Source organism: Sturnira hondurensis, unplaced genomic scaffold (genome assembly GCF_014824575.4).
Source record: "Sturnira hondurensis isolate 20B ecotype Veracruz unplaced genomic scaffold, ASM1482457v3 Scaffold0006413, whole genome shotgun sequence".
Lineage (NCBI taxonomy): Eukaryota > Metazoa > Chordata > Mammalia > Chiroptera > Phyllostomidae > Sturnira > Sturnira hondurensis.
Genome location: NW_028079044.1, coordinates 965,067 through 973,861, shown reverse-complemented (window position 1 = coordinate 973,861; position 8,795 = coordinate 965,067).

The following is an 8,795-nucleotide window of genomic DNA, read 5'->3' as shown; positions in this document are numbered from 1 at the left end:
ACCACTGCAGCGGCCCCACTCTGGCCACGCCCCACTCACCGCTTAAGGAGCCCAGCAGCCCCCAGGGCCCAGCAGACAAGACCACCCAAGCCTGCACTGAACATGTCAATACTTGTGGCCCCAAAGTCTCTGCCAAAATACTCAGGGCCTGCCTTGTCCTCCCTACAGTGAGCCATACCCCCAGAGTACATACCACAAGGCCTGGGGATCACTGTTTGCAGAGTGTTGATGGAGCCCAGAGGCGTAGGCCCCATGCACGCTCGATGGAATCAGGATGGGGAGAGAAGGGAAGGGAGGAGCTGTGGGCCAGTACCCCTACTTGCCCCCTGCCCTGAGTCCTGCAGATGCTGATGGTGGTCTGCATGGAAGAGCAGGGTTGAACTGGTGCCCTCCCATCCCCACTCCTGAGAAAACTATTCAAGGCTTTCAAGGTCGATTTTTCTCCCCTAGGTAAAGTGCTTTTTATTTTTAGACCAACCAAACATATTTAATATACACACCTTCCAATATACAAGCTGCAATCACAAGAGGATCCACAAAGCAGCAAGGCGATAGGGTGCAGTGGGGAGCATGGCAGGGGAGAGGAAGGCTTTCAGGGCCCCGACTGCTTCTCTTGCCCACTATCACTCTGTGGCCTGTTAGAGCACAAGGCCTCACATCTCTAAGGGCCAATCAAGGCAGCCAGAGGCAGAGGGACCCTGATGCCAACCCTGAGACACACAGCACAGCAAGTCCCCACAACGTGCCACCCCACAACATGACATCCCCACAACATACCTTCTCCCCACAAAGCGGCATCCCCACAATGTGCCATCTTCCACCGTGTCAGCCTCCAGTTAAAGCCAGATGTGGTAGGAAGGAAACAGGAAGGCACGTGGCTCAGAGGAGAGCCAGCCACCACTCCTCAGCATCCTTCTCATCACACCTTTGGGAACAGAGTTTTCCACGTGCTGTTAAGTCGAAAGGACCAAAAAATCATCCTATTCCTTCACAGCTTGCAGGCCGGTATTGCCACCTTCATTAGGGACACATCCATGTGGACCCTGCTCTGCCCTTCAGAGGAGTCCACCATATTTAGTAACATTCTGGCATAATAGGGGCACTTGTTAAAACCTTTGTCTCCATCTGCTTCCCCAGTGTTGCACCTTCCTGGTGACTCTGGCATCTCCGTGGATCCCCCAGCCTGGACCTCAGCCTCACAATTCTTTAACTTACTCACCCCCAGTGCCTTACACCTTCATAAACTTTGGTAACATGTAACTACAATTCTGATCTTATAATCTCCAGAAATAGTCCCCATCCCTCAGAAGTGTTCCCCCAAAAATCTGCTCCCTGATCCCCTCACTATTCTACTGCCTTTCTCAATCTAAACCTTCCCTCCTGGAACCTGCCTGCCTTTCAGGCTGCTGTGCCTTTGCATTTGCTATGCTCCCTATCTAGAAGACACTCCCTGCCTACCCTGACTGCCCAATAAGCCCAGCTCATCTGCAAAAACTCAGCTCAAACATCACTTCTCTATGTAATGTACATCGATTGAGCACCTACTTGGGAGCAAGCTGTGCTAAGCAACAAGATTACAACAATGAGTACAACATCTTCCTTTCCCTGTAGAGACCAGCTCAGGAAACAGACAGGGGAACATATAATTCCAACTGCAGGAACTCACCGTGACTAGACTTGCCCTACAAGAAATGCTAAAGGGCATTCTTCAACTGGAAATAAACGTATGCTAATTAACATCATAAAAATGTGTGAATATATGTGTGTAAAATTCACTGGCTCAGGTGAATACATAGCCAAAGTCAGGTTATCTAGTATTGTAATGGTGGTGCACACTTTACTTAAAATTAGTAACAAATGTATTAAAAAGAACTATCAATACATGGTGTCAGAAGATGATTGCACTTTGGGTGGTGGGCACACAATGCAATACACAGATCATGTATCGTGCAAATGTGCACTTGAAACCTACGTGACCTTATTAACCAATAAAAGTAAAATAAAAAATAACTACAGCAATTTTTAGTGGATGCACAATATAAGTATGTAGCATCAACAGCCTAAAATGTGAGGAGAAAAGAATAATGTTTCTATATGCGAAGGAAGATAGGTTGTTATCAGCTTAAACTAAGACGTCACAAAAATAACATATTTTCTATAAGCCTCACGGTGACCACAGAGGACAAACCTCCAGCAGATCCACCATGGACGAGATACAGGACACGGAGCAAACCCCCGAAAGAGTCATCGAGCTGCAATGGAAGACCGCGAGACAGACAAGACACGAAGGCTCTACAAAACAGTCAGAAAACAACAAACAAAGCCGCAATAGAATGTCCTTGCTATCAATAGTTTCTTTAAACATAAATAAATTAAAATCCCCAATCAACAGACATAGGATGGCTGAATGGATTTTCTTAAAAGCCCCAAAAACTAGATCCAACATTATGCTGCTTACAAGAAACTCATTTTAACTTTGAGGACATGCACAGACTGAGAGTAAAGGGGTGGAAAAACAGTATTTACAGGAAATGGCAACCAAAAGAAAGCAGAAGTAACTGCACGCTAAGCTGGAAATGGTCAAAAGAGACAAACACCGCCATTTTATAATGATAAAGGAGTCAATCCATCAGGAAGATACTGCAATTGTAAGTAGTTATGCACCCCGCATCATAGCACCTATATAAAGAGAGCAAATTCTAACAGAACATTCTTCTCAATACATCTATCTGACTAAGGATTCATAGCCAGAATACATAAAGAACTCCTATAAATGAACAATAAAAAGATAAACAATACAACAAATAAGGAAAACAAATGCATTTCCCATATGTCCTAGCAACTCCCAGGTATTTCTACAAGAGATTTTTTTAAATACATGACAAAAAGACATGTATATAGAAACCTTACCTGTAAAACCAAGAGCATTTCCAAATGCAAATGTACATCAAAAGGTGAATGGATCAACAAATGTCAGTATATTTAAACAATGGAATATTACTCAGCCAGAGACATGAGCAAACTACTGATGCATATTTCACACTGATGAATCTCAAAAGCGTTGCATGAAGTAAACAAAGCAAGATACAAAGGACTGAATACTGTATCATTACATTTATATAAAGATCAACAATAGGTAAAGTGGCTATCTTGGGCCCTGGCTGGTGTAGCTCAGTGGATTGAGTGCAGGCCTTCGAACCAGAGGATCACAGTTCAATTCCCAGTCAGGGCACATGCCTGAGTTGCAGGTCAGTTCCCAGCAGGGGGCATACAAGAGACGACCATACATTGATATTTCTCTCTCTCTCTCCTTCCCTTCCCCTCTAAAAGATAAATAAATATTTTTTTAAAAAGTGGTTGTCTTGGGGTAAGGTTTTGCCTGGACAGGGGGACTTTGAATAGTGATGGAAGCAGGTTGTGTGTTATGTGGTGGCTACACTGATGCAAACAATTATCGAACCTGTCAAACTGAACACCTAAGACCTGTGCATTTTATTGCATGTCATACCTCAATTTTTTGACAATCTGCCAAAGAAGTACGGTTCTGTTCCTTTAGTAACAATTAGCATATTTAGTAGAGGAGGAAAGGAGAACCCTCATAATAGTAAAATACATAGGAATGATTATTTTTAAAAGTTCAAGACTTCCACAAAGAAAATTATAAAACAGGGAAGACCTAAATGACAATCGATTATGTTCAACAACGTGAACTTCCAATATCCTAAAGCTATCATTCACCTCCAAGTGAGAATACAAATTCAATGTGGTTTCAATAAAATCCCAACTTTAGTTCACAGGTAGGGATTTATGAAACCTTGGAAATCAGTTTGGCTATATCAAAACAAGGAAAGATGCCTGTATCATAAAACTCAGAATTTTTACTTCTAGGAATACATTCCAAGAAAAGACTCACTCTAATGCACAAAGACAGTAGATGATCATTGAACCATTCTTTAACAAAGACCAATAAACATATAAGTTGCTTTTAATTACTGTATTTTTAGACCATAATATGCACCTAGATTTTAGAAGAGAATAGGAAAAAAATTTTAAGCAAAAAATGTGTTAAAATATTTAATAACATAAATAACATAATATTTCACCAATGTAAATGCAAACAGAACTCAACAGCAGCATTAACAACCATTATTCCTCCCAAATTTGTGGGGAGAGGGGGGCCAGGGGAAGGGTGTGCCTTACAGTCTGAAAAATACGGTTGGACTCTTTCTTTACAGTTGAAGAAACGGTAGAAGGTTGATTGTTTGAAATTGAATGATAAATCCTTTCTGACCTAACATGGCAAATTTTTTTAAAGTCATCATTTTCACTCAAAATGATGTACATTCTCTGTTTATTTGTTACTTATTTACCTTTCTTCCTGGAAATAATTGCTCCCTCCCAGACTTGTCTCGCTTCTAACTAAAGTCTAGCCCCTGGAGGTTCTTCTGAAGTGAAGCCTTGGTAGTAATTACTAGGAGATACTGTATGCCCCCAAATATCTGTGTTCCAGCCTCACATCTAAATAACAGTTTTGCTCATTATACAATTCTACTTTTACTGTCTTTTCTTCAACACTCTGAAGATATCGATTCACTTCTCTCCCATACCAAGTATGGCCGTCAGTTATCTGTATGAATTTATCAAGTATGTAAGTATAACCATATAATCTGATTATAATCTGACACACTCTTGTTTCTTCTGGGCAGTATGCTTTTATCTTTAAAATCTTTTAGAATTTCCTCTTTTTCTTAGCCATCCTTTCCTGTTGCCGTGGAACTTCTCTGGGTGAGGCCTTCTTGCCCACTCAGCACAATCTCCATCTTTCCAGTTTCAGGTCTTTTCTTCCGTGAGTCTGTTGAGGGAAATTTGTGCTTCTGCTTCAGTTCCCCCATGCCTCTCATCTCCCCATCTCCCTTCCTTTTCCAATGCCCTCTGAGAAAACCCCTGTCCCAGCATCTCGGTCCAGTGCGTTCCTGGGCTGTATCCATTCTCACGTGCAGTCCATCCACTGCATTCTTTACTTCAACAATTATCTTTAGGTGTCTGGCATTCCCAGTTTGTTTTGCTTCCTATTGCTTTTTTCCTGCTTTATTTTTCAATATTCTCCTCTTTAAGGATAATTACCATGTCTATGTGTTAAATTATTCATTCCTCTGGTTTGGTTTATTAATTTGGTTAAATATCATTCATAGAACTTTCACTCTTCACACGCCTCACCATTTTTTGTTAGCTCACTTTTATTCCTTGAGGACTACCACCTATTTTGCAAATAATGTCTTCCTGGGAGAGATGCAAAAAACGTAGGCTTTGCTTGTTCTCCGAGTGAGTTAAAGAAGGATGGTCTTAAAGAGCCAGTCTCCAAGGTTACAGTCTGAATTCACCCATGCCCTGATCACCACCACCACCACACATTCCCCTGGCCTTCAGGGAACACTTCGTCACCTTTCTGGACACGTTCTCCTAAGTAAAGATAGCCTCTGCTACAATGCCTCGCTCACTGAATGCAAAGAGAAGGCAGGAGACGGGAATGATCAGAGGGCATAGAGCTGATGGGCCTACTGGCTTCTCACTTCGGTGCCCCCACGCTACCCTCCCTCGTGCTGCCACATCTGCCTGGCTCTGCTGCTTGCCTAACCACAAAGACAGGCAATGGGTCACCCAAGTAACAAAGGAAGAAAAAGGACACATTCAAAATTTCCCTGCCAGTCAATCCACTGGGTGGCCCTTGCCTTCTTCCTCTCCAGTCCCTCATTTGTCTCTAGGGTTCTCACAGTTTTCACCACAGTTAATGAAAATAGTTGAGATCCAATGGTCTTTACTCCCTGTGACATCTCCACTGTTAGGTTCAAAGAAGAAGAAAACACCATGCAAAGACAGAGCCATGTGGGACTCCAGATCCACTAAGATTATATGATAAAAACTTCATTAAGAGATTTTTTTAAATATACTATAAGACCAGGATATTTATGACCGCGTGTAGAACTGGATTATGTGTCAGCTCCTAGTTCCGGCTACACAGCTTTTCTGACCACCCTCAAAATGAAGAAAGAATTTCAGCGTAGGTTTAATCTAATCAAAGCCCCCCAGGAGCGCTGGAGAGAGAATGTTTGGCTGCTTCCTGCAGTTGTTCAAAGGCAATGACTCCTGAAAGGACTGGATAGACAATCACAGAAATATGTCCCATAGGACATAGTACCTGCCCTCATCTAACTCACTCTTTCTCTTAATGTATCTTTTCAAACTTGTATCACTCTCTCTCTGTTCCTTTCCCTCTCTGATACTGAATCTTTGTCTAGTTTTATTTATTTTGTTCCAATGAAAAGGTGTGGGCAATGGCTAGAATAAAGAGTCGCCAGTGGGTTCTAATATGAGAAGGACCACAATTCAGTCCCTTCAGTGAAGTCTGGGCAAACACTAGTTACTCTGAGACAAAGCAAGACACTCTTCATGGGTCAATTACGGAAAGCCTGGATTACAGAGGACAGAATCTAGTTCCTTCTTTCTGCCAAAGGCAATTCAGCACTTGCACCGTATCCTACAGAAAGCTGAGGAAAGCAGCCGTGGCTTGAGCATCCTGGAAATTTGCCTGCTACAGACATTCTTTTCTTCTAATGAAACAGTATCAGTTTAAAACCCAAATCACTTCCGGATAAATTTCTAAAGTGTTCCTCATATAAGGCCCTATGACTACACATAGAGTAAAAAGGCTGTCATTATATTAATGATGAGATTGATAATAAATCTTTAAATACATTGAGTATCATGAGACTGCTCCCAAGCCCCTAAACTGTAGCGCACGGACACAAAACCGTCATCTTCACAGGTTATGAGGATTCAAAATAACTGAGGATATCTTGACCAATCAATAATAATAATTCCCAGAAATGATGTGCATTTTTTATTTCTCCTTCTTTCTGTGATTCTGGACCTACGCAGACCCATAGGCAGACACACGCACATACACACACCACACCACACCACACCACAGCACACCACACCACACCACAATACCATTATAGAACTTGCCCCCTTGCAGCCTTTACCTCTGTCCCCTCGCCTACTCCCAACTTGTGGCGAAAACTCACGCCCATGGTTCTCCCAATGAAAGAAGCATCTACGAAGCCTCCACCCACCTGATCAAGTACCAGAGTTAAAAAGTACACCGTGACCGACCAACATTCTTTAATCCCTTCTTTATTTTCCTTTCAGAGATGCTAAAGCTCAGCCTCTTTTTTGGCTTCACTGGTAAAACAGAAGGTCTTGGGGAAAACTGGCCCAGTCTCAGACAAGTTAGGTATTAACCTCTCCCATTTTACAGAGGAAGCAACTGAGGCCCCTAGAAGTTAAATGACTTGGCAAAAATGTCACAAGCACATGGCAACAGCTGACCTAGAAATGAAGGGCTTATGCTTCAGAAAACAGTACTCTCATGCGCCACACTGCAGGTTTTTAGCCTGATATTCCTGTATTCTCAGTTTATCATAGTCTGTGCAGAGTTGGGAAGACACTGGTATTCCTCAATTTGTATACATCAACCATTTTATTTCTCAACATTACAAAAGCTTCTCTGTTTCACTGTGGTGGGTTTCAACTGCCTGTAATTGACGCTCTGCCACCCTTTGTTAATGGGCAATTCACCAGGCCAGTGCAAGGTCACCATCTAGTGGTGAAAGCCACTAACTGCTGGCCACACAGCACTTCTTGACAGATTCTTCTCTGTGCCCTCTTTGCCGTCTTTCCACACTCACCTCCCAAGCCAGCACTTATTTCCAGCAATCTTCCAGAAATGAAGGAAATAAGAAACTTTTAGTTACATAAAACATAAAGTGATTTTTTTTAGTCATTTTCTGGATTAGGCATTTACTAAATTGATACACTTAGACTCTTAGCAAGGTAACCATCTACCCTACCAGCAGCGTGCTCATAGCAGCCTAGAGCTTGATGTGCAAGGAGACATCAAGCAAATACTACATATGGACCACATGGTGGATCTTTGTTGTAAATACAACTTGAGGGCAGTGCTAGATCTGACTGCACTGAAGGAGCTCTAGGATCTGAGCAACTTCCTGAGAATGCGGCAGGTACTGAAAACTGAGAAGAGCAAAAAGAGCTACTTCTAAAAAAATATATAAACTCTGTGTCTACTCTCAAATGAGTATTTCTTGAACACCCACTATAGGCTTAAATAATAATATGAGGTATGTTATGTAAGTATTAAACAATCCTCTAGCAATCTTGCTTTTGCCCACAACTCGCAACTCCATAGAATCTGCTATCTCAGTCAACAACACTCTAATAACTAAGCACAGTGTCGGATGGGTACGAGATTTCTTGAGAATGATCACTTAGTTATATAAGGTCTAATCACTGGGGTGTACACCTAAAACTAGTAATTGTATGTCAACTGTAGTTGAAAATTAAAAAGATTTAATTTTTTAAAGAGTCTACAATCTTCGTATTAAATCTTTTAGATGCCAGATTCTATCCTTTTTTCTGATCCTAAACATCACGAGCTTCTCTGCAGACAGCACCACTGACCGCATGCTCTTCCTAAGGCTTCCCCTGTCTTTGACTCCTTCACCTACTGTACTCTCTTCATTGTATGCCTACGATGCTGATCACACCTTCAGTTTTTAGCAGCCCTGACTCTTGAGGTATGTATTTCCCAGGGATTCAGCCTGGGGCTCCTTGTCTTTTCATTCTTTTCACTTTATCTTGACAATCTATCAAGCTGAATGCAAAATTTGATACAGATTTGTTGCTCTATTCACTCAGTCATCTTGAATGTGACAACC